This window comes from Mastomys coucha, unplaced genomic scaffold (assembly GCF_008632895.1).
Source record: "Mastomys coucha isolate ucsf_1 unplaced genomic scaffold, UCSF_Mcou_1 pScaffold16, whole genome shotgun sequence".
Lineage (NCBI taxonomy): Eukaryota > Metazoa > Chordata > Mammalia > Rodentia > Muridae > Mastomys > Mastomys coucha.
The window spans coordinates 13,280,537-13,307,170 of NW_022196898.1; positions in this window are offsets into that span (position 1 = coordinate 13,280,537).

The following is a 26,634-nucleotide window of genomic DNA, read 5'->3' on the forward strand; positions in this document are numbered from 1 at the left end:
GGAAACTGGGAATGGAGAAATTCGCATGTAAATAAAGAAAATATCTAAAATAAAAAAAAAAAGAATTTATGTCAATTATTTCTACCACAAAATAATTGTTATATATACTGAGAAAAAGGTTTGATGAAGCAAGACAAGACCCAAGAGATAATCTAGAAAGTTCCATAGCTTATTCAAGTTGTTTAATGGCTTAAGTTTTCTCTAAATGCACAAGTGGACCAAGACATAATTATCCCAGAAAAGGTCAGGTCTCATTGCTTGTATGTGTTTCAGGATAGTTATCTCTCAGAACTATGAGGAAGACAGATGAGTCCCAGGATTCATGGGTACAAATGATAAACCGCACTGGGTCTGCAGAGGACAACCTTCTCTGTTCTTTGCGCATAAAGTCAGAATTCCAGGTTTGATCTAACAGGAACTAGTTACTTTTCCTTCTCTGAGGTCACAAAGAGCATACCTCCCTGCTTACTTTCCTTGGGTTGGGCCTTGTTAATGAGGAGAGTGAGAAGGATATCTACGTGTAAAAAGTAAATACTATGTATTTACATACATAGTAAAAGATAATGACAGAAAATGATCATTAGTACTTCCATTTTAGGCACCTTAAATATATGTGTTTATGTAGTCCTAAAAATAACTCTATAGAGTAATTGCCATTATCAGATGAGAAAATGATATGTAAGAATAATAACTAACACAGGGTTATACTGTTAACTGCATGGCAAAAGTCAGGATTCAACACTTCAAATCTATATGTTTCTAATTCTTTGTTAGGAAGAATAAGCCCTTTTGAAGCTAGATAAAGAAAACCATTTTTTGCCTATATATACATATGAATAAATATAGGTATACATAATTATGCAATATATGTATATATACATATATAAGCTCTTTTATATGTCTATGTGAATATAAATGTATATGTGTTCCAGTATCTCCAAAATTGTTAAGGCTTTATCATAAAAAGTAGTCAAAGTTCCTGGATAAATTTTAGTGAAGTATATAAATCTTGTTATCTGTATATTTTTAGGGGAGATTAACAGTTCTACTCACAAAGTTTTAGTGATGATTGAATAATAAATATGGTTATGGTTTATAAACCATTAAGTACCATAAACATAGAGAATATTCTTTTCTGAAGAGTTCTTAAAAACATGGTTTAACATAAAGCTTGGCAAATACACATGAGGTTCAAAAACATGTATAGTTCTTGTAAACAATGGAGTGAACACCCTTTCCAAATATTCTTTACATTATTCAATCTAGAACTATTTACTGAACCCAATGCCTTGTGACCACACATCTGGACAGGTACCTGTCCCTGAGCTAATTTGGGGTAATCAGTTTCTTGTCTCTAAGTCATTTGTTTCTAACTCTAGAGTGGGTATATAGAAGTGGGTATATCCTGCAGCCTGAGCTCTCCCTGGTCAGCCTATGTGGTCTGTGTTCACTGTTAGCCCTCTGTACTGGCTTAGGACAAAACTGCTCCCCCCGAATTCTCCTGTCCACATCTCCAGTTTTGTACAGGGGAAACAGATGTCCATGGGCTATTAACAAATCTGTCTACACAGCTAACAGTATGAAGTAAAAAAAATAAGTTGAAAGTTGTCTGCACCTGATTTCTATCATTGATGCTAACAAAGCTTGTAGTTTAAAATCTTAACTGTAAAGGGCTTAGCTTTTTAAGGGTTAGCTTGCATTTTCTTAAGGTCTACTTAACAAGATTATGTACTAAACCTGTGAAACAGTGGGAAAATGATGAGAAACTAACTTGTTAGAATGACTTTGCAAAAAAAATTATTTGTTACTTCTAAAAAATAGGACTGACAAGGTCTAGGAAGACAGTTCAGTTGGTAAAATGCTTCATTGTAAGTCTAAGGACCTTAGTCCAATATTCAGAACTACATTTTAAAAAGCAGACATGAACCAGGGAATGGGTCAGTAGGTAAGAGTGCTTACTGTTCAGCTTGATGACTGGAACACATATTGTAGAAGGAGAGAAACAACTCTCAAAAGTTGTTCTCTAACCATTCCCCTCCCCCGCCCAAACACCATGTCAGTTGTCAAACTTGTTAATTAACTTGTTAATTATTATTGTATAACAGTTTCCTCTAAGATTGAAACAGTCCATCCTGCCTGGGAAACTCCTTAAACAGGAATGTAAACAATTCTAAAAAATTTCAGGAAGTCCCTGAAACTGAACAGATTCACTAAGCCCACCCTTACCAGAGGAGGTGAGAAAAGCTGAGAGTCCCTCTCTGAGAACCAATTCTAAGGTGCAATAAAGACACAGACCAGATCTGCTGCCTGATTGAAGCAGAAACCAGCTGGGCTGCCTGGAAGAGTTTAGGTCAGAGTCACTTGGTAAGAACAATGCAACTTGTTGAGCTGGTTATAGGCTGGCTGTACAGAGTTCACATCCCTAACTTTTGTGAGCTATCACCCCTGCTGGTTTAAGCCTTCCTAATGAAGCTGTTGTTGAGTCATTTCTGCTCCTGTAAGCAACTCCTCACCCATATTCCTGTAAGTAACCTCATTTAAAACTCATAGTTTACCAAGTAAGACTTTGGTAGTATCCATACTCTGTTCTCTTATGGGTTCTATATTTGGGGTGAGTAGATGTGTATGTTGTGTTTCCCTAGAAAACGTTTTGTTTTGTTTTGTTTTTCATACAACAATTACCCAGGCACTAGTGGGATGAGCTTGTAATCTCAGCACGGAGAGGTAGAGACATTCAGGTCTCTAGGGTTTCCTGGCCAACCTGCTTGACCTATTTGTCAAGGACATTTCTTGTGAATTGCTAGTGAGTATCTTCACAGAGAAGAGCAATGGATCCCATTGAAAACTCTAGGTCTATTCTAATAGCATGGGCCAAAAAAGATGTCCTGAGAGCTGTGCCTGCAGTAAGAAGACCTAACTCATTTTAGTAGCAGGTTACCTGGAGATCCTTATCTAGATGCATGTAGTATGATAAGTCAGTTGGAATATGCTTCTTTAGGTGGTTGCTTGTTTGTTTTATTTATTATACTACTGTCTACATATCTTATTTATTGCAATCAAAGCTCTGATATGAGCACAGTTTTATAATCAGATTGCTAGTAAAATAAAGAAAAATTTCCTCTTCTTCTAGATTTGGGAGCAAGCCTTTTAAACTTCTATTTTACAGTGCATGTCATTTTGCTTTAACCAAATAATATTCAAGACTTTGAGGATGACCTTTGACAAATACTGATCTGAAACAAAACCATTCACCTAGACAACAAGTCATCAGCTTAAATTTCCAGAAGACAGCATCCATGCCAAAGACACTGGGGACTTCCCTCAGGCATCTATATTGTCTCCAGGGGCATTTACTTGAAAAACATGACTCTCCCACTTTGAAAGTCTTTCCAGTTGTTACACAGCAAAGACCAAAGTATGGCAAACTGAGAGGAAGCCTTTCAAAAATTCAATTTTGGAAAACTTCTGTAGTCCTGGATGTTTTTAGGACCCTCTGAATAAAGGAAAAATTTCAAAGTATGAGCCTTTTTTCTTTAGGGTGGTTTTCAATAAAACTGAAAACCAAGGCAGGTTGCTTAGAGATGACATGGATGGTTTTCCAAAAGGCAGAAACATTCATTTTAGATAGAATTAGCCCAAGTATGTCTCATGAAGCCTGAGGTCCTAGTGATCTTCACCTCTGACTAAGGAGCCACCTTCAACACCCGTAATAACTGAAACACTGGGACCCACAATGCTCAAGGCCAATTCTGTGATATACCTGTGTCATTACATATATGTATACATACATATATATATATATATATGTGTGTGTGTGTGTGTGTGTGTGTGTGTATGTATATATATTATAGTTTTCACAGCTCTCAAATAGGTACAGAGTCTTTAGTTTTAAAAAGATGACTAATCATTTGGGTGTTTAAATTTTTGATTTATTCTTGAGAATTTAATCTATGCAAACCATGAAATGTGTGTGTATGTGTGTGTGTGTGTGTGTAACTATGTATGTATACATGCAATGAAACATATAGCTACCGTTCATTTTCCTTCTCCAGTTCTTCCTATATTTTCCAAACCTGTCCCCTTCTTAATTACATATATTTTTCTTTAATTGCCTACTCAGCCCAGTTGGTGTTACCCACAAGTGCATGGATGTAGGAACATCCATTCTTGCATGTGTCTTAATCAGGGTTTCTATTCCTGCATAAACATCATGACCAAGAAGCACGTTGGGGAGGAAAGTGTTTATTCAACTTACACTTCCACATTGCTGTTCATCACCAAAGAAAATCAGGACTGGAAGTCAAGCATGTCAGGAAGCAGGAGCTGATGCAAAGGCCATGGAAGTATGTTACTTACTGGCTTGCTTCCCCTGGCTTGCTCAGCTTGTTTTCTTATAGAACCCAAGACTACCAGCTCAGGAATGGCACCATTCACAATGGTCCCTCCCTCCCTTGATCACTAATTGAGAAAATGCCCCACATCTGGATCTTATGGAGGCATATTCTCATGGGAGGCTCCTTTCTCTGTGATAACTACAGTTTATGTCAAGTTAACACACAAAACCAACCAGTAAAATTGACCCTTTGTTAACTTAACACACAAAAACATCACTATTTAGCCTCAACCCCTACTTTTTATTCATCTCCAAGATCTAAATAACTTTAAAAGTCCCACAGTCTTTACAAATTCTTACATATTAAAATTTCAATCCCTTTAAAATATCCAATCTCTTTTAAAATTCAAAGTCTTTTTACAATTCAGTCTCCTAACTGGGCATCATTAAAATACTTTCTTCAAGAGGGAAAAATATCAGGGCCCAGTCACAATCAAAAGCAAAATCAAACTCTGTCCAATGTCTAGGATCCACTCATGATCTTCTGGGCTCCTCTAAGGGCTTGGGTCACTTCTCCAACTCTGCTCTTTGTAGGATATATCTTGTCTTCTAGGCTTCATCTGCCTGTATTCCAGTGCTGCTGCTGTTCTTAGTTGTCATCTCATTGTACTGGCATCTCCAAAACATTGCTGTCTTCCCCTGAAACTAGGCTTCACCAACAGTTTCTCAGGTGATGTATCCATACAATACTCAAGATTCATTCCCTTTACAACCCCATGAGTGCTAGAATTTTAGCTGGCTTGATCCAAGTCAGCAAGTAACCATGGTTGCTCTAAGTTAGTGAGCGTAGTGCCCATGTTCTAGCCAACGTTTACCACATTGTATCCCACTCTTTCCCAGCCTCTGGCTTACATTTTTCCTGCCTTCTCTACAGTGATTGTTTCTGACCTTTCAGTCAGGGGTTTTGATATAACTGTCCCATTTAAGGCTGAACACTCAGTCTCTGATTCTCAGCACTTTGTCTACTTTTGCATTTCTTCATTGCCTACTTCCCACTGCAAAAAGAATTTGTTGACCAAGGCAGAGAGCAGATCAGGTATAAGGGTATAAACAGAAATATTTTAAAGTCAACTTGACAATATCAACATTTAGCAAAATAACAATAATAGGCTCTATCGTAGGGCCCATGTCTACCCCAGCTATGGGTTTTTGACTGAAACTATGCAGTTCTAGGCACAGAATTCCCTCCCCTAGAGCAGATGTAGCTTCAAATCCTTTGCTTTATATGTTTGACTTGGAGCACAAGTAGACACTAGGAAGCAAGAAAGGAACCTTCCATGGTTGATGCTGGGGGTATTTATAGGAATGATGGCAGTAGATTGTAGGTAAAATGAAATTAAGGATATGGAGTACTAGAGACAGAAAGACTTACGCAAGGAAGGGTATAGGAGTATGCAAGAAATCAGGGTGAGTGGGGAGTTAACCCAGAGGAAAGCTGTATGAAAAGCCATATGGAAGCCTACTGTCTCACAACCCAGCTAAGAAGCATTTGATGGTTAAGAAGCAACTGTGAAATTAAAGGAGAGGATATGAAGCACTAAGCAAGAATGGGGGCAGAAGGATGGAAAAGAGGAAAGAGTTTAACTAAAACTAAGCATCTGTGGAAAAGCTTTATGGAAACCTAATAGTGTGTAAGCTCATTTCACAACACAGCTTAAAACAAAGCTTAAATGGAATTACCCTACATGGGTGAGTGGTATCTCTTTAACATTAAATGGAATGTTAAATAAAATCATAGTACAAATTATGGAATACCTCCCTCTTAGTTATTAATCATGAAGGCTACAGAAGAATTCAAAACAACATGGGCTATGGCCATTGCCTGTAACTATGTGGTAAAACACTGTTGCTAGAGATACCTCACACTTAGCTAGGAGATATAGATAAACCATTCTCAAAAAGACAAAGAAATGTACTCCCTGCTGGTAGATTTCATAGTGCCAGATAGAGCTATGAAGCCTGCTGTGGGAGAGAAGCCATCAGTGAACTTACCCAGCACTAGACACATTGCATTATGTTGCAATATCAGGTGACCCCCACCTGCACAGAAGTGGCATGACTGTTATTGAATAACTAATGACTTTCTGATTAGCTTTTAATACAAGTTTATAAATGAAAATAAGAGATAACCATGTTTCGATGAATAGGTTTTAAGATATATAGACAAATATCCAGCTTAAAATTTTTTTGGTCTTTAGCAAACTTCAAAATTTATTTAAACTATTTGTTTTCTTGGCAGTGGATTTAACATTCTCAGTAGTTTTTCTTCAGTCTTTCTTTTAAAAATACCATTTTAGGTTATTTTCCTTAACTTCACTGAACGCCTACCCAAATATTCAGAAACCTTTGAAGATGGACTCATCAATATTTTTAGAGCAAAAAAAACATGACTAATAATTCCATAGAAAGAGTGTAAATAACTCATCACAGGAAGAGTAGTCATTACTTGAAAGTATCTGGTGATTAGGCAGGTTCTGTCTGGGTTCTCAGATTCATATCCCTGTCCAAGTATTTAAAATAACACTATATTTCCTCACAGATCTAATAATTATGGAATTGAATGCACATTTTGGAAAATCAAGATCTAACTACTTATTCCCACTAGGCCATTTTTGGATGGAAAGACAAATGAGTTAAGAGGAAACTATTTTGTTAAATTCACTTACTTTTCCCAATCTAATACTTCTAAAGAGGGTGCAAGACAGGGTTAAAGATGCATGCCCTGGGCTGGAGAGATGGCTCAGAAGTAAAGAGCATGGACTATTCTTCCAGAAGTCCTGAGTTCAATTCCCAGCAACCATATGGTGGCTCACAAAAATCTGTAATATGATTTGATGTCCTCTTCTGGTATGTCTGAAGGCAGTGACAGTTTACTCACATACATCAAATAGTAAATCTGAAGAAGAAGAAGAAGAAGAAGAAGAAGAAGAAGAAGAAGAAGAAGAAGAAGAAGAAGAAGAAGAAGAGGAGGAGGAGGAGGAGGAGGAGAAGGAGGAGGAGGAGGAGGAGGAGGAAGAGGAGGAGGAAGAGGAGGAGGAGGAGGAGGAGGAACATTGCCCTAGGCATGTTCTAGAACATATTGCTAGCAGAATCACTAAGAAAATTAAAATACTCCAGTGAGTTGATGCTAAAAAGAGACTCTCACCTTTTAGAACCTCTGACAGAGCGTCTCTAAGACAGGAGCAGTGTGCTGTAGTTACAGAGAGACACTTGCCTCATCTATTCCATGAAAGATGTTTCAGAGATGCTTCTCAAGAGAAATGACATTTCATCTGCTCCTAAGAGGCCAACTTGTGTGCTCATTTGTTTGTTTTTGTCCACAGCCGATGCCTCAATATTTCTTTACAAACTTTTATGTGTCAGTTGAGAGTAATTACTTCATTTGTCAATTTACAACCGTCCCTCAGTTTTGATTGTGTTTGAGCAAATAGATAAGACATACTTGGGGTGTTTTTGTGTGTTTCCCTGGCTCCACAGCAGCCTTTCTAAGGACTGTCATCTCTACAGCATCCCTCTCTAACTCTTCCTTTACCATATGCCTCTCGCTTTTTAACAACATATTGTAAAGAAATTGAAGGCAATCTGTGTTTCCTTTCTGGGCAGTTGGGAAATGGGCCCAGTTTTCTCTTAGTTAGACAAGACTATGAAAAATAAAACTTGACAGAGTTATTGGAATGAATTGTCGATTGAAACTGAGCTAACACTGGAACTCTCAGTAAGCATACCATTTTAAAGGAAGAAAAGATAATGTAAAACTAAGCCATGAAATTTGGAGATCAGTCATTCAAGGCAATTTTTAAAAATGGAAATGTGGGAACATTATCTTCCAGAGAATGAGTTTTCTGAAAAAGACATAATTTAAACATGAATTTCTTTTTGATAAGTGGGTAACTTATCTCACTCAGCTTTGGAGTTTTACAATAATGCTGTATATGTCATTTGAAAAAATGTCTAAACCCAATAGGACATCACAAGATCACTTACCAGCAAGGTCATTGATTTCCCTTTGTTCCACAGTATGATAAACACCTTCATTGTGTTATAACTGTGTAGTATAACTTTTGGTTATAATTATTTTAAAATATGTTTCAAAAACAGAAGAAAATTGTAAGAAAGATAAAGTGATGTGAAGAAAGGAAGTAAAACAGGGAAGGAAAGAGAAAATGAGCCCTAGATATCATAGTCACTCTAGTAATGTTTTAAAAAAAATCTCAATTTTAAATCCTGGAATGGAGAATAAGTATATTCTTATTTGCTTCTGGAAAAGTATGTATTTTTGTCACTAAGACCTCAGATTTTTAAATTGGTCCATATTTAAATCCTGGTTGCCTTGTGGAATACTATGATATTCAGTGAATTTCCAAAGTTCTTCGTGTCATCTAAATTTACTGAAAATATGAAAGTATAAACCTTTGTGAATATTTAATGAACAAAATGTAAAAATTTTTGAGAACACGTTCCAGTACTTGGTAAGTATTTATAAATGTCACTATTGATATTTAGTACATATAAATGTTTAGTACATATAAAGGAAATCAATAACCTTGCCAGTAAATGAATTTCAGACAGAAATTCTGAAAAAGTAAAACAATTCCTATTTCCACTTAAAGAAAATATAAGATGAACAAAGGTCCAAACAGTGTGGAATCAAGGAAACCTAGCAGTGGTTTGAGGAATCAGCTTTTTTACCACCTTATCAGGACATCCTTCCATGCACACTGCTGTTGCTGTAGGACCGTGTGCTAGTGAGTTCCAGCCGAAGGATCCAAGTAGTACAGAGTCACTGGTTAAATATCAGAAACTTATTTTTTCAGGACCTTGGAGATCTGAAGTCAAAGACCAAGGTAGCCTTAGGATTGAATACCAGTCCCTGTCTTGTGTAGGGCTATCTTCTCACTGTATTTTCTCATTGCTTTCCTCCTGTGAGTGGAGGGGAGGGATGGAGGGAGTTATCACTTCCATGTTCTCTGCACTCTACACCTAAAAACCCATCCCTTGTATCACTTAAACCACAAACATTAATATTTTACACATCTAGAGGCTGGATAATTCTGCTTCAGGATGGCTGACTGTCAGCTTGTTGCTTCATATTAACACAGCTGAAATAGAGACCCAACTTGTAAGGACCCTAGACCCTTCTTCAGGTTTCCAGTCTAACGACCTATTAATACAAAGTAGTCCTCCATATTTATGACTTCTGTAGATCAAAAGCACAGTGCCAACACATTTTCCCAAACTGCAGTTTAACACCTATTTGCACAACTGTGGCATTGTATTAGGTGTCACAGATCACCTTAGATGGTCTAAAGCATGTAGAAGGGTTGCATAAATTATATGGAAATACTATGGTGTTTTCTGTAAGGAACTTGGGTTGCATATGCAGATTTTGATGCCCATCAGGTTTCCTGGAATCAATTGTCCAAATATATTAAGAAGCAATCTCCCAGTGATCTTACCTTCAAATGTCATCGCCTTGAGATGAGGGTCTTAATTTGTACATTGTGATGAGACAAAGGCTCACTCTGTGGTGCCTCCTACTGAGCTATTGTACCTCTCCATTACACTCAGGGCTTTCTCAATCTCTTTCTCTGCTTATTTGGTGATTTACAAGTCTCATTCTTCTTTCCAAAGAGTCTTTCCTATGAGATGAATCTGAAGTAAGATGTACGAGCTGTTAGTTCATTCCTCATACTAATTAAGTACATTGTATTTGGAAAGTACTCTTCCATAGACAGTGTAGTCTGGTTCATGGCCTGCCTCATGGTTTTCCATTAGAACTTTCTAGTAGGTTTTACTATAAGTAGAACCAACCAGTAGAAATCTGTTGATTTCTAGTAAGTAAATCTAGTAACCAAGTCACAAAGTAATTAAATTGTTTGAAAACTGAAAATACAATGATGTTATGACCCACACTTCTAGATATTTGTAAAGTATATTTAAAATTTATTATCACGTTTGCTATGCATATAAGCATGTGTGTGTGTATGTGTGTGTATGTTTGTGTGTGTGTGTGTGTATTACTCAGAAGTACTTTTTTTTTCATTCTATACCACACAGAATCTCTACAAGTAAAATTCTACAAGTACTCACTGTACAGTACTGGTGACAGCTCCTCATGATTATAGGTTAGATTATTTTACCTGAAGCTGCAGTGCACTAACACACAGTTATTATAATCTGCTTAAATTTTTTAAGCTTTATTTCACAGGTGCACTTGGGTTCTTAAAAACTTATTTTATTTTAAAAAATGTGAATATCTGATGTAGTGTAAACACCATGTTTATACTTTAACACTGTTTATTGAGTGTTTATTGAGTCTTGAAATCCAGAATACAATACAGTGGTCCAAATGTCATCACATGAGTTTGTAAGAGTTCAGAAAAGATATAAATTGTTGTGGGCTTTTAGGTTTACATGTACCATACATAAGTTAAAAAATGGGGTGGGGGTCAGAGTTTGGTTTGGTTGATAAAGTGCCTGCCATGCAAGCATGCATGGAAACTCAAGTTTGGATCTCTGGAACCCCATAAAAAACCAGACATAGCAACTCATGATGGTAACACCAGTGTTTGAAGGCAGAATGACCACAGGAGGATCCCTACTGCTCAATGATCAACAAGCCTAACTGAATCCCTGAGTTTCATATTTAACAGACCCTTTCTCAAAAAACACTACACTACACTACACACACATACAGACACACACACACACACACACACACACACAAGAGAAGGAGTGCTTTTAGAAAACTTTATACATCATATCTAAGTCATGAACTACATCTTTTGTAATAATCTTCTCTAAAGAAAGTATGCCTTGGAGTCTTGTAGCAGCAATATATTTTAGGAATAAAGATATACAGGTGGGAAGATGACTCAGTGGATGAAGAGCTTCTAAATGTGCAAGCCCAAGAACCTTAATTTATAACCCAACAATGTAAACACCATGTGCATCAGTGTGTATCTATAATGCTAGTTCTTCGAGGAAGAACCAAGCAGGATTCTGGCAGTACATATCTACACCATACCACATGCCCATACATGGAAGTAAATACATTTTAACACCAGGCATTGACCTCTTACATCCACAAAAATGTGTGTATGCACACACACACACACACACACACAAACTAATACAGTGTACACACACAAAATGGTGACATAGCAAGGGATGTCTCTAATAAACTTAGAGCTCTATCTGTGGCATCTTAAGATTGGTATAAGTAGTTGGATAAGGATAAAACAGATTTTTCTGTGTTCATTAGAGATTGTGATCTTAAAAATTCTCTTCTCTACTACTAAATATACTTTTCTCTGTGACATGGTTTTCTTATAAATTCCCGATATCAACTCTCTGAAAACAACTGACATCACTTAATGTCAGTCATGAGATAAGTAGTTGACATTATGCAGGTCACAGTATTTCCATGTTAAAGTTGGAAGTCACTTTTATTCTTCTATCAATGTGAAATCTGACTAATTGTTCCAATGGAGTGGCATTTCTAAGGAGTGGGGAAGAGTGTCTACAATGATATCTCTTCTCTTCTTTCATCTGAAAAGATCTGAATTAGGAGATACCCTGTGAGGTTTGAAATAGAATTTAAATCTTAGAGGCATGTGAGGATAGTTTCTACTGAGACATAGGACAATTCAAAGCAGAAGGATCATCAGAAGCCCAGAAGAAAAGAGAGTACACTTATTACCTTCAAGTGAGGAAGAAAGCATCCATTTCCAGAAGTGAGCTCTTTAACTCCAGACAGCTGTGAGCCATTTGCCCATTGTTCTAAAGTACAGCAGTATCAGCCCTGAATGTCAGCCTCCTCGCAGGGTGGGTGGGCTTCCATGAAGTTGAATGCACAAAGGGAAGTTTCTGTCTCAATGAAATTCTGGTTCTCATGGTACTCAGGAAATCCAAACAGCAGTAAGGTAATTTTCAACAGGTAGACTAATATGCAAAAGGCATGAAAAAAAGACTAGGGGTGGGGAGAGTCTGGGGAAAACAGTAGGGACCAGTAGAAAGCCATGCTCTACTGGATCCTAGGACCACAATTTAACTTGTTCCCTTAGAAGTTAACTTTTGTGACTTCAGTTATCATATATAATGAAGTGACACATCTGGTATTCAAAGAAGCCATGTAATAGCCAGCTTCTGGAGCAGAGCAGGTCTTAATGTGTACTATTTCTCCATAGAGAAGGACAAACCATACAATAAATAGATTGATGAACTTGGAATGATTTTGTTATATGCTTGCTCTTACAGTCTTTGTGTGATTTGCACTGAGGGATATGGAGGCTTTCTGGAATCCTACTTTGTACCCATGTAAAGTACTTTGTACTTCAAGCCAATCAAACAAGACCCAGGACTGACAGAGCAAGCAGGAGTGGCCATAAAGTCTGTGTGCTACAATCCTTTCCACCATCTCCCTTGCTTGGTCTGCAGTCTCATCTTGTGCTCAGCCGAGATCTGGTTCCCACTCTACAGACACCCACAGAGACCAAGGAACTATTGCCCCGTTGCTCTCATCTGTTTTTCTTCTCTGAGTATCTAAACAGTCTGTGCCCATGCAAAAATCTTCACGTAATCTCAGAGTCTACACACTGTAACAGGGTGAAATCCCTCTGAATTCCAACCTGCTGGTGGAAGTTCAAGAGCAGAATATAGATTCAGGTATTGTCTGTGTCACTCAAATGCCAAAGTGTGTCCCAGGGTCCATCCTAACTCTTCAACCCACACATTCATTTACGGCTACCAAGAACAGCCATCGTCAGAAACAAGGTTCTAATAGCGATACTAAAGCATGTACTTCGTCTTTCCTGGAGTTCCAAGTGTAAGACTGACTGGATTTTGTGGAATTGGAGAGATATAAAAAGCTTCGTGGACTCTGCAAGGGAAATGAATAAAGGCAGCAGTAGGATTATACATGAGATATTTAGTAAAGACAACTGAAAAGCTTATTTTGGATAAATAAGTGTGCTGGTTAGTCTTATGTCAATTTAACACAAGCTAGAGTTAGATGCATGGAAGAAACCTCCATTGAGAAAATACCTCCATAAGATCCAGCTGTACCCTCACTACCTTGCAGTGGAGAGAGCTGGCCCCAGGTTTCTGAGAGCATCAAGCTAGGTCCACCTCTCCCCAGCTGAAGCGCTCTAGAAAGCAGGCACCCATGCAGTACGGGAAATCTAGCTCTGGTGGTGAGGATATAGGTGAGCCTGCCTGGGGATATGAAAGTAGGAGAGTTGTCCCTGCCCCTTACTGCCTGTAGCGTTGGGTGAGGTAGCTAGACAGTGCTGGAGAGTTCATCCCGAAGATGTGGGTTCAAAAGAACTGACAAGCAGATCAATTCAGCTGCTATCCAGGCCCAGGTTTTGAGTTGGCCCACCCCAATATTAACTTCATCTATAAACTTCTAGAGCCCATGAAAGGAAAATCCAAAGCTGCAGGATCTCCAAGACAACAACAGGATACCCTACAGGATTTCTCATGAGAGTCCTATATTGATGGTGTAGCAGAAGCCAGAGGACTTGAATCAGGCCACTGACTCATTGAAATAAACATTTGCAAGCAAAGATATGTGGGAAAGAGTGTATACTGTGGGGCACACTGGGACACTACAGCTTCCACAACAAGATGTTTGTTTTAGGTTTTGGGGTTTGTTTTGTCTTTGTTTTGTTTGTTCTCTTTTCTGGGGTAGGTTTCAAGGTTGGAGGTGAGCTACCACGGGAAGGGGAAATGAGTGGGATGGGCACACAATGTGAAACACACACACAAAAATCAATTAAAATTTAAAAGTATAGCCAAAAAAATCCAGCTATAAGACATTTTCTTAATTAGCGATTGATAAATAAGGCTCAGCCTATTGTGGATGGTGTTGTCCTGGGCTGGTGTCCCTGGGTTCTCCTAAGAATGAAGTTTGAGTAAGCTTTAGGAAGCAAGCCAGTAAGCAACACTCCTTCATGACCTCTACATCAGCTCCTTCCTCTGGGTTCCTGCCCTGACTTCTTTTATGATGAACAACAATATATCTCCCCAAGTTGCTTTGGTGTTGCTTTATCACTGCAGCTATAAAACCCTGATTAAGACAATAAGAATAGAATATTTGTAACTGTGCTTAGCTCTCCCTTTGTGTCAACTTGCAGCATTCACTTGGAATTTTTCCATGTGATGTAAGTCCCAAAGGTGGGGGGAAGATTCATCCCTTTGAATGTAGAAATAGAAAAAATAAAGTATCTTCTTTTTATAAGTCTGGGTTACATGTCTAATAAAATTCCCAGTAGTGAATATTGAGCTTGTGAATAAGTTCCAAAGATACATATCTGATGGGATCTAGTGACATAGTGCAAAAGCATAATTGTTGCAAATTTATGAATTAAATATATTTTGGCCAGAAGAAATCATCTCACCATATTCTCAACTTTCCCCCTACTGACGTAATTCTCCTGATCTTTCTTTGAAAATGTCAAACTCTTTGCTACTACACAGAATTTTGCAGAAACTGGATATTCTCATTAATCTAAAATTCAATAGGCATTTTGTCATAGATATTACATATGCACACACATATAGGTGACAAATGAAAGAAAGATCTTTTGAAGTGAACTTTCTGTGATTGTACTGGCATCAGAGATCCATAATTGGGATTCATGGCTACATTATCATTGTCCTATTGATAGATGACTGTACCTGTGAATAGAAAGATCACATTGCCAGAATGCTAAACCCGTCTTTTCGAATCCCTTACCTTTTCCCCTGACTTTCAGCTGCTGAGATGTGATTCACCAGCCTCAGTAACACTCTAAAGGAACTTTCCCAGCTCCTTCCAGCTCTTCACTGTCATGCTCCTGAGTGGAATCTACTTTCTTCCTTCCCACTCTGCCCTTGTGAAAGGCTACCCTGCGCAAAGCCATAAATTCATCTCCTTTACCTTGAAAATGCTGGTCCTCTATACCCTACTCCCTGCTATGGAGCAGCTTTCCTTCTACCAGCTTGTACCATTCAGCCTAGGACCACATGCCCCTGCTTCCCTGGAGAAACAAAAACCTAGAGAATTCCTTTAACTGTCTTCAGATCCTTCCCATCCCGATTTTCCTCTCATCTGAAAATGGAAAAATCCTGAGATGAGAAAGGGGTACCACGCATCCTTTCTCTCCTCTTTCAGTTCCCTCTTTTTTAATTTCCTTCATTCTGTATAACATCATTACCTTCCCAGATCCCAGACAGTTTATACAGGTTTCTTTACTGCCAGTACAAAAGGGCCATCACAAAATGCATGACTTTGATTTTGTTTGCTCATTATTGACTTGGCCATTCAAACACAAAGAACTTTCTGTTCTTTCTTCTTGTTGTTTTGGGTTTTGTAAGTTGTTTAAATCAACACTGCATTGTTTTTCACACAGTTCTGCACGTCATGGGATGTTCTTATTCAATAGGTTTTATAACCTGTGACAAGAGACACCCAAAGGTCTCTTTTACTCAGATATCTGGTATATGAATGACAAAATGGGGGGGGGGAGGGTTAAGAGAGAGGGAAGCGAGGGAGGGAGGGAAGGAAGGAGAGAGAGAATATGCTGGGGTCAGAGGTAATATCTTTCTTCCTCCTCACCCTCTGTCATATTTTCTTCCTCTTTTTCCTTTATTATGTCCCCATCACTGAGCTTCTCCATATGGCTAGCCTGGGTTTTCTCATACTTCTTGCCACTTCAGGAAAATGAAGATTTTTATATGGTAGTTGATTCCCCAAGGAAACTTTCAACTTTGCCTGAATGGAAACTGGAAGGCATTCCTAAATCCAACTAGCTTCCAAAACCTCAGAATGTAAATCAATTGTGTCCTATTGGGCATGCTGGTGCTTAGGGCCAATAGAAGGGGAATTAGACTTTAGTTTCTTTTAATTTTCTATTTATTTATTTATTTATTTGTTTGTTTGTTTGTTTATTCATTCATTCATTTTATATCCACATCACAACCACCCTGTCTCCTGGTATCCCCCTTCACATATCCTCTCCCCACATCCCTTCCTCCCATCCTCTTCTGAAAAGGGGTGCCCCTCTATCACTGTACCCTGACACATCAACTCCCACTGAGACCACATCAACTCCCAAAGCAGCCCAGTTAGAGGAACAAGATCCACAGGCAGGCAACAGATTTAGGGACAATCCCTGTTCTACTTGTTGGGGGACTCACATGAAGATCAAGTTGCACATCTGCAACATATGTGGAAGGGGACCTAGGTCCGACCTGTGCTTGCTTTGGGTTGGTGGTTCAGTCTCTAGGAGTCCCCAAAGTTCTGGGTTATTTGACTCTGTGCTGGTCTTCTTGTGGCATCCTTACCCCGTTTGGGTCCCTCAATCCTTCTTCCAGCTCTTCCATAAGACTCTTCATGTTTTGTCTAATGTTTGGCTGTGGGACTCTGTATCTATTGTCATCAACTGCTGGGTGGAGCTCTAAACTCCTGTCTGTAAGCATAAGAGTATCATTAATAGTGCCAGGGATTGCTACTTGCCCATGGGATGGGTCTTAAGTTGAGCTAGTCATTGATTGGCCATTCCTTCCATCTCTGCTCCATCTTTGTTAGGGGTCTTGTGCCTCCTACCTACCTCCTCAGTGATGCTCTGCCCTTCAGGTTTCAGCAGGTTTCACTTTTTACCACCTGATACCTACACTTTTGGCTATTTGGTTTCCCTCCTACCACTTTGTTGTCACCACCACAGCCACTGCTGCTTCCTCCTCCTTTTCCCTCCTCCTCCTTCTTTTTCTCCTCCTCCTATTCTTCTTCTGTCTTCCATCTTCCATCTTCCTAAGTACTTTTTATCCTCTCCTCATAGCACACTTATTATATACCCAACCATCCACTCATCAGACATTACTGAAATATCTACGTAAGTCCATAGAAACGTGTCCCTTAAACTTTTCACCTCAATAAATAGCTCATCTGACTTGCCATGTTCAAGCCAGACCTCAGAGGATATCTTGATGCCTTCATGCCTGCCACTTTCTCCTACTATATCCAAATTACTGTGCTATGATCACTTCTGTACCCCCATATGACATACATATCTCTTTCTACCCCCTCAGGATCAGGTGAGTCCAGTTCATCTCCAATATATGCCCACATTACTACTCTACTGAATATATTTGTGTGTGTGTGTGTGTGTGTGTGTGTTTTCCTGGCAGTGGTTACATCATAGCTATACCTATGTGTGAATACATAGAAAACCAAAGGTTCTTGCCAGGTACTTTCTTCTATTGCTTTCTATCTTGTTTTTTATCTGTTGGTTGGTTTTATTTTGAGACAAGGCTTCTCACTAAACCTGGAGTTTGATACTAGTCTGATTAACTAGAAAACCCAAAGAATTCTCCTGTCTCCACCTTCTCAGCTCTAGAATTACAGGTAAATAAAGCCATATCCAGATCTTACATAAGTAGTTGGCAGACACCATGCAGGAGGAGCTGCAGTGGGCAAGTGAACTTCCTGGAGACCACCCACTGTTTTGTCCAGCTTTGATGGATGTCCAGTGGAGAGGCACAGACCCCATGGCTTCTTCCCAGGATTGCTTCTTGCTTCTGATGTGCCTTCTCATGTTTATTATTTCTGTATTTCTCATATATCTGGTATGGTGTGGCTGGATGTGGGGAGGACCTCAGTGCCTATAGCCTGGGGTGACTACTTCCTGTGTGTTAGGAAGACACTAGATTGGACAACTTTCCTGCAGATCAACATCAAGGCAAGCTTTCATCAAATAACATTGTTTAGATGAAATCATGATGGAGTTTGTAATCTGATTTAAATAGTTTTAGGAAGTTAAAGTGATTAATAGAAACTTTAAGGAAGTAGTTCAATTAGTTTTCCCATAAAGATATAATAAAGTTAGAATTAAGAGCAGGATGTAGAATAGTGAGGGCTGCATATGTTAGAAAAGGAGTAGAGTGACCTTTCACACATTACAAGCATGTAATAGTACTTGGAAGAGGAAAATAGGCTTGAGACTAGTTAATGATCAAACTTTCATTATTGCTTGAGCCTGAATTCCTGGATCTTGTAATCTAGGAACGTGACCATAGGTTTTGGTGTGTACCATGAACTGACAGGGATGTGAATAAAGGGTAAATAATTCTATTATGAGTATAAGAATAGCAGATAGGTGATTAGCCAGTTTGGCTGAACAAAACTTCAAAAATAAGACCGATAACAATCTGTTTCTTGGAAACTACAAATTGTTGTCAACTGAGCATAGGAAAGAACTTGCGATAGACTGACTTGCTTAAACTTTGTCAATCAATGACAAAAGAAGTTTTGCTTTGGAGTTATGATAAACTTATGGAGAAAATGATAGACTAGAAATGTTTAGTTAGGTATGAGTTTCAAAAGAATAATAAATAATCAATTCTCATGTTGTTTTCTTTTTGATTTTGCTCTGTTTTTAAAGAATATGTTTTTGTGGTCATTGTTTTTAGAGAATATATAACTTGTGGCTTTGAGATAATCTTTTTCATAAATAGAGAACTTTTTCTTAGATGGTATGAAAAGGTTAAGAGAAAAAAGAAAGTTGTTGGAGTCAGCTTGGAGTTTATTCCATTCCCTAAATATGTATATATGTATATGAGCCTGCTTGTTGAATTCTGCCCCCTCAACCAAAAATATATATGTATATGTATATATGTAAAATGGTTGAAGCTTTGCTCCATCCACTCAGTGTGTGAATATGTATGTTCCACCTTACCAGTCAGTCTGTCTGTCTGTGTGTATGTGTGAAGTTGTTGAAGTTTTACTCCATCCATCAAGTGTGTGTGTGTGTGTGTGTGTGTGTGTGTGTGTGTGTGTAAAGTGGTTGGAATGTGCTCATTCTTGCTTCATCCACTAACTGTATGTAGTGTGTGTCTGCTTTATATTGTCACCAACCCTCCATCCCCTCCTTAGATTTCTGAGCACATTGTCAGAGCTGGTCTTCCACAAGTACTGGAGAGCAAGCTCAGTCTTTAGGCTTACTCAGCAAGCAGTGTTACAGAGTAAACCATGTCTCCACATCCTTTAGCTTCCTTGTTTGTTTGTTTGTCTATTTGTTTTGCACTTATGTGTTTGTTTATTTTAACCCATAAACCATTTAACTCACAGTGAAAAAAAAAGAAGTAGAGAAAAAGTTTCTTATGTAAGTAAGTTATTACTCTTTAATATGGAAGTTTTCCACAACAGCAGGGTTAATGTAGACATTTGCCATACGAGCAGTAAAGATGGTGAGAAAATAGGTTGGAATTTTTAAGGCAAGCCTGGAATACATAAAAATAACTTATCTTAAGTGAATGAAAGAAAGACTAGCCTTCCATGGGGCATATATTCTAAGCCTTGTGCCATCAGTTTTTGCTTCACAGAGATTATTAAACATCTCAATTCATTTATTTTGTTTTTCCTCATGTTTGCTTTCTTAGTGTTCGAGAAAAATTTAAGCCCATAAGAAGGATAGAAACAAACAAACAAACAAATAAACAAACAAATAAACAGAAGGAAATTTCTTCTCCTCTGAGTACCCAGGACCTCTCATACCCTATTTATAGTGGAAACTTAAATGAATTCAACTAAAGGAATTCAAAGATCTAGAGGACTATAATGAGAAAAAAAGCAGACAATGAGCTTTGAATTCAAAGCACTTATTGAATTTTTGGTCTACTATAACTATGGCCTCTACTGTTGATGTGGTGTAGCCAGAGTGCACAGAATATATCTGTGGATTCATGCAGCTGTGGTAGTCAATATGGGATGTGGATCATGATACTTTCACCTGCCCAAATCAAAAACATTTATGTTTATGATGTAATGATATATGTATTTTGAATTTCAAGCATAGCTTCTGGCCCATGACTCTTTTCTAAGTATAGAACACAGAAATTAGACTTTCTTCTTCCTTACAATTTCCCACAGATACTCTAATCTTCTCAGCTTTTCTGTCCTCAACTGACCATATGGAAATTGTCTGACTTAACCTTGTCTTATAATAAATTGTAAGACACTCCCCATTCCAGAGAGGTCTGCCTCCTACCCTGGAGGAGAGAATGTTCCAGAGAGGCCACAGGGAACCTAAAACTGACATTTTCTGTATTTCACAATGACATCACCATAAAAATGCAAAGGACAGATATCAGAACTGCAGGACAGCTGGACACACTCTGCAGAGGGCTTTTCCTCCAAAGGGCTTGGAAGTTCTTTAGTTCTTCCTTCGTTTATACCAGGAATCTCTTCACTGTATCCTGAGCTGTATCCTTTATAATAATGTAAGTAAACAGAAGTGCTTTCCTGACTTCAGTGTACCACTTGAGCAAGCTGATGGAATACCAGAGAGTGTGTGACCTGATTTGTAATGAGACACAAGAAGAACAAACTGAAGCTTGTGATTGGCATCCAAAGTAAGGGAAGAGGTAGTCTCAATTATAGAATCCTTGTTCTGCTGGATTACAATATTATATCCAGCTAGCCATATCAAAACTCAATTAAATCCCAGGATACCTTGATACATTTATTGCTTACTAGAAATTTCTACATACCTTTTGAGGTTACAGAAGTAGTCTTTTAAAACATAAAGTAGAAAAAACTGACTTTGTTTTTTTTCTATATACTTATTCTTCGTCAGTCAAAGATTAATTAGCAGTCCTATGAAAATAATAACTATCAGAGTAATATGTATTTTTCCTGACAATTTTTATATATTTCATATCAATGAAAAGTCCCAAATGTCTTTTAAAATCCAAGAACAAATGTCCATACAGACAACAAAATATGAAGAGATGAGAATACACACTTGTATTATGCACTTAGATGTGCACACAAAATTAAGCAATGTTTCATTTGAACTATATCTAAAATGTTGAGTTTTGATAAGATCCTGGGACTCTGTGGTTACAGAGAGCAACATGATTTTCAAATTGGCATATCATTAGTGCCCAGAAATGATAAGACAGGATGCTTGCTTAGTACTCTTTTCTTGTATTCTTGTTACATGGCAATATAAGAAATAACCTCCTTGGACACAAAGACAGTGAAATCTCTGTTTACTTCCAGGTAGATATGATTGGTTCCACATAATAAATTCAACTCTTGTTTCTTGATGATGATCCAAAGTCATTGATTCTTGATTAGTTTACATTGTTTTCATTTTAAAGCCCACATGATGAAGATGAAGTAGAATAAAACTTCCTTTTGTTCTCAACAGTGATTTCTGTTCCCTGAACCAGTCTGGAGTGACATACAATGGCTGCAGTCTGAAAACAGCTCAACAAAAGCAGGCATTATGTCTATGTCCTCTGTCCCACAGCGGGATCTAATTTTTGCTTTTTATTTGCTTACAAGTTACTTCTGACAAAAGCTATATTTAGCTGAACTATGTGATTATATTTGCAAATCCGTTGCCCCCACATACATATATTTAAAAAATTGTCTCAAACAAAGCTCCACATTCATTCCTTTGTAAGGAAGAATGTGTACAGAAAGGAGAGGGGTTATATATGCTTCTGCAATGAGCTTTACTTTTCAAAGTCCTATAATAAGAATGGGTAAGTAAATTCCAGGAGGAAAAATTATTTTTATCATGTAGCCTACATGTTAGATGATCTGGCAATCCAAATAGAGAAAATGCTTTAGAAAACCACCTGCCCGAGTAAGAGCCTGAGATAGAATTTGATGCTTCTTTTGCTGTTGTTTTGGGGGAAAGTGATCCCAAATGACTAGCATAAGCTAAATACGGCTTTGGGGATGAATTTAGACGGGAGAGAAGCTGCTTGTCTCAGAAGTGCTGAACCCTAGTCAGGAGATAGAATTAGAGGTGTGCTGTGACACACACGGTGGGCCCTGGTTCTGCCCTCTGATAGCTGAGTGACATTGAACAAATTGCTTCACACCTCTTAGTCTCCTTTGTACAACTTGGGTATTGCACTCAATGATGTTCACACTAAGTTCAATTTCCAGAACACCTACAGTAGAGGGAACTACCTCTTGAAAATTGTGCTCTGACCACACACACACACAAATACACAAACATGCACATGCACGCATACGTGCATGCACTCATGCATGTGTGTGTGTGTGCATGTGTGTGTGTGTGCGTGTGTGTGCGTGTGTGTGTGTGTGTGATCCTAGATTAGTCCTCTCAGCCTTCATTAGTGAAGCTTCTTATTGCAACAAGCAGCAGTTAATGCCGAGGCTTAAGTGGTCAAAGTGTCCAGAGTCGGAAATAATTGGGATGTCTATATTATCACAGTCAAAGCACAGGGAGTGTCATAGAAGAAGGGACAAAAAGAATGTAGCAGCCAGAGAGTGGGAAGATGTGCAGCGAGATGTCTCCCAGGCATGACATGGCTTTTCTACTCACTAACTTATTACAGCCATGGTTACCTGCATGACCTATACAAGACTGGGCCCACCTCAACACCTCCCTAAAGGGCTATTGGCAATTTGTGGCTACCAAAGGAAGCATTGCCACTTTCATCAGTGGTAATGCTACTAAGTTATCTGTGCTCCAATAAATAACCTCCTACTCATGCTCAGACAAACAACCCTCACCAAACTCAATGCGACTCATACACACACACACACACACACACACACACACACACACACACACACACACACACACTGAGGGAACGGGGTTGGGGGAATAGCCAGAGGACTTGTTGGAAAGGTTTCAGAGGGAGACAAGAGATTATGAGATTGTGAGACCAATGGATAATGAAAGTGACTAAAATATTGGAAACTGTAGGAAACATAGGAAAATGTAGGAATTTAAAAAAAACACTTAAAACATATGTTAATGTATGTTAGCTTTTCTTTTTACATATCAGTTTTTTTATTGGACACTGGATTTCAAGATGCGTACACTTTCACTTACCAGAATAAGTGAGTATGCCTAGACTTTGTTTATTTTTTCTTTCAGTCTCATTTAAGTTGATAGATATTCAATATCCTTCAAGTTCCTGTTTGTTTCATGGTAATATATTGTCTGGGTTTGGTAGGGCAGCCACAACAAGTTCCTGAGTGGCTTAAACATCAAGAACTGATTTTCTTGTACCTCTGGAGGCAGTAAGTTCAAGGTCAAGGTGGCCCCAGGTTTCCAGACCACTGTTCCGTCACTGTGTTCTCCCATGGCCTTTCCTCAGTTGGTCTCAAGTCTGGTGTCTCTTCTTGGAAGGATACCAGTGACAGTAGGTTAGGGGACATCCATATACTTACTTATGTCTTATCTAGGTTATTTCTTTCAAAATGCTACCTCCATGTATAGTCACTGTCTAGGATATCGGGATTAGGTCTCCAATATATCCATTTTGAGAACGCCTACAATCAGCACCTATAACTGCAAGTCCCTCTTAAACAAACATGAAAATTACTCGAATTAACTCTAGGATGAAATTAACTGCTCTCCTGGAGGTGTAATAAACTCTCATTAGATTAATTGATTAGATTATTTTATATAGGAAAAAAAAAACTTAAGGCAAAAATTCCAGAGGTCCAGAACCAGGAATCAAGCTGCATTTTGTGACAGAAGGCACAGCAGCAATCCTCAATTGCTGATCCTGAACAGATGTGATGATCCTGCTGTGGCTGGCACATGCTCTTCTTATCTGCCAAAATACAATTAAGTACTTCACTAACATGGTTCAGCCTTTTCTTTGCCCATATACACCATGTTCCCATCAGGGCAAATTATTTCAGTGAAAACAGAACTGTGAAGGCTGTATTGATGATCACTGAAATCTACAAACAAGCCTAGGTTCTCTCTTCAGAGTTTTTTTTCCCCTAGTCTTCCAGAGATTTGGAAAACTTATCTGGAAGTGTCTCACCTACCTCTGTATGAACTCATGCACACTTGTCACTAACTGTCTGAGTTAAGGTTGCTATTGCTATGATAAAACACCAGGACAGAGCAAGCTGGGGAGCAAAGGATTTATTTGGCTCACACTTCCATGTTACTATTCTTTATCACGAGAAGTCAGGACAAGAACTTAAGCAAGGCAAGGAGAGAGAGAAGGAACTGATCTGATGAAGAGGCCATGGAGAAGTGCTGCTTACTGGATTTCTCTGTATTTTACTCATCCTGCTTCCTTATAGAACCCAGGACCACTACTCACAAAAGGTTTGGCCCTTGCCCATCTGCCACCAATTAAGAAAATGCCCTACAAGATTGTCTGCAGCCCAATCTTATGGAAGAAATTTCTCAGTTGAGAAATCTTCACTGTGATGACTCTAGTTTTTGTCAAGTTGGCATAGAACTATCCATCACAGGAGCAAAGATAAAAGCCTGAGCAAGCCAACTTACTGGTGCTGTAATCAAATGTGGAGACATTCTAGAATTTTCCACATAAGAGGACATTTGAAATAAATAAATAAATAAATAAATAAATAAATAAATAAATAAATAAAACTACTGTAACTGGTCAGGGGCAATGGTAGCTCACATCTGTAACCAGAGCACTTTGCAGACTGCGGCAGGGCACTTGCCATGAGTTCCAATCAATCTACCCTATGTTAACGAGTGATACCTTACCTGGCAAGGTGGAAAGAGGAGGACATATAGAGGAAGAAAGTCTTTATATTAGTTTACAGGAGAGTTTGTGGATGTATCTCTCTTCAAGTATGCTTCTAACGGTCATAGAAACAAGGAAAAACAACTAATAAGGGAAATTTCTTGGATCCTTTCTTATAAGGATAATATCCATCCATTTGGACTGCTATAACAGAATACAGTCATTTCTCAGAGTTCATGGGGGCCCTGTTTCAGCACTGAGGAGCACAGTCTTTGAATAGTAAGCTCAATGGATGATTAGGACCCTCATGTAAAATAGTACAGAATTCACTAATATCTATCCACATCCTCCTGTATATGTATGTCTTTTAAGGCATCACTGTGACTTTAATACAATTTTATTTACATTAAAATATTATGTAAGAAGTTGTTCTATTTAGAGAATGATAGTTAAGAAAATAATCTATATATGTTCAGAACAAAGTCCATATCCTTTTAAATATTTTTGCAATTTACATGTAGTTTAATCAAGGAATGTAAAAGAATAAGGTAAGCCAACCCTACTTCAAACTGGGTAACTTGTGAACAAAATAATGTTTTCTATATTTTTAGAAGTCAAGGAGCTTGTCATCTGGTAATGTAGTAAAGAACTTCTAGGCCCATATGCATTGCCTAGACCAATTTTCTGAGATCTCTTTTGAAAGGGCACCAATTCAATGAGCACATACAGTCTCATGATCCAGTCCCCTCTCAAAGGCCCCATCTTGGAGGCTAGCCTTCTGTAAGATGCATTGGATATCAGAAACAAGCATAAAGGCTATAGCAGACACTAATAATTTTCATAAAGTCTCCATCAGGAACTAGTGACTTCTTAGAGGTTCCATACCCTAATGTCACCATTTTAAAGGTACACTAATTTTTAGCCAGAAGCCCAATGACTGTTTCACAGACTGTTAAAGATCATGAGATAAACCAAACACAGACCTTAGTACTAATGTCTATATCTGCTTCTTAGCTTTATAAATTCAGTGTTTTGAATCTATGAGTAATATTTGCTTTTTAAAAACTTAAATTATAGTGAACAAGTACATTACACTACGCAACTGTTGAGAGAAATTTTTTGAAGAGTGTTGACAGAGTCAGGATTCTGAACGTGAGCTATCTGTGCCCTCTCTCAGCAGCCAGCCAGAATAGACTGGAGCTAAGGCAACAAAAAGAACACGTCGATCCTCAAGGAAATGTATAAGTGACCTTAGCACTAAGGCAGCCTGGAGGACTGGCAGGGACAGGGAGTCCCAGTAAAGTTAAAACCATCTCCTCCAAAGACATGACCGGCTTTTAATCGTGGGAGTGAAAATGCTAGGCAGACAATTTACAACTTCAGAATCACTGAAAGGAGAACAGAGAGCCACTCTTGGAGACAGGACTCAGAAGACCAGAATCGGCACTGTGTGGAATGTGGCCATGATACAAAAGCGTGTGGTTTTCAGCCTTGGAACAATGATGTGGCCCCCTCACCAGGAATGAATGCTGGCTGTTGCTTGTTTTTTGAAGTTGAGAAGTGGGATTCCCTTGTTCAACAAGAATTTTTGCCTGCAGTAGTAAAAGATAAACTGGGATGGATTTGTGACTTCCTGCTGGGCAGGGCTGTCACGTGTTCATAGTATCTGACTTGGGGGCATTCATGATACACCAACTGTTGCCTGTAAGTAGTTTGGTTTCATCTTTGAAAATATTCAC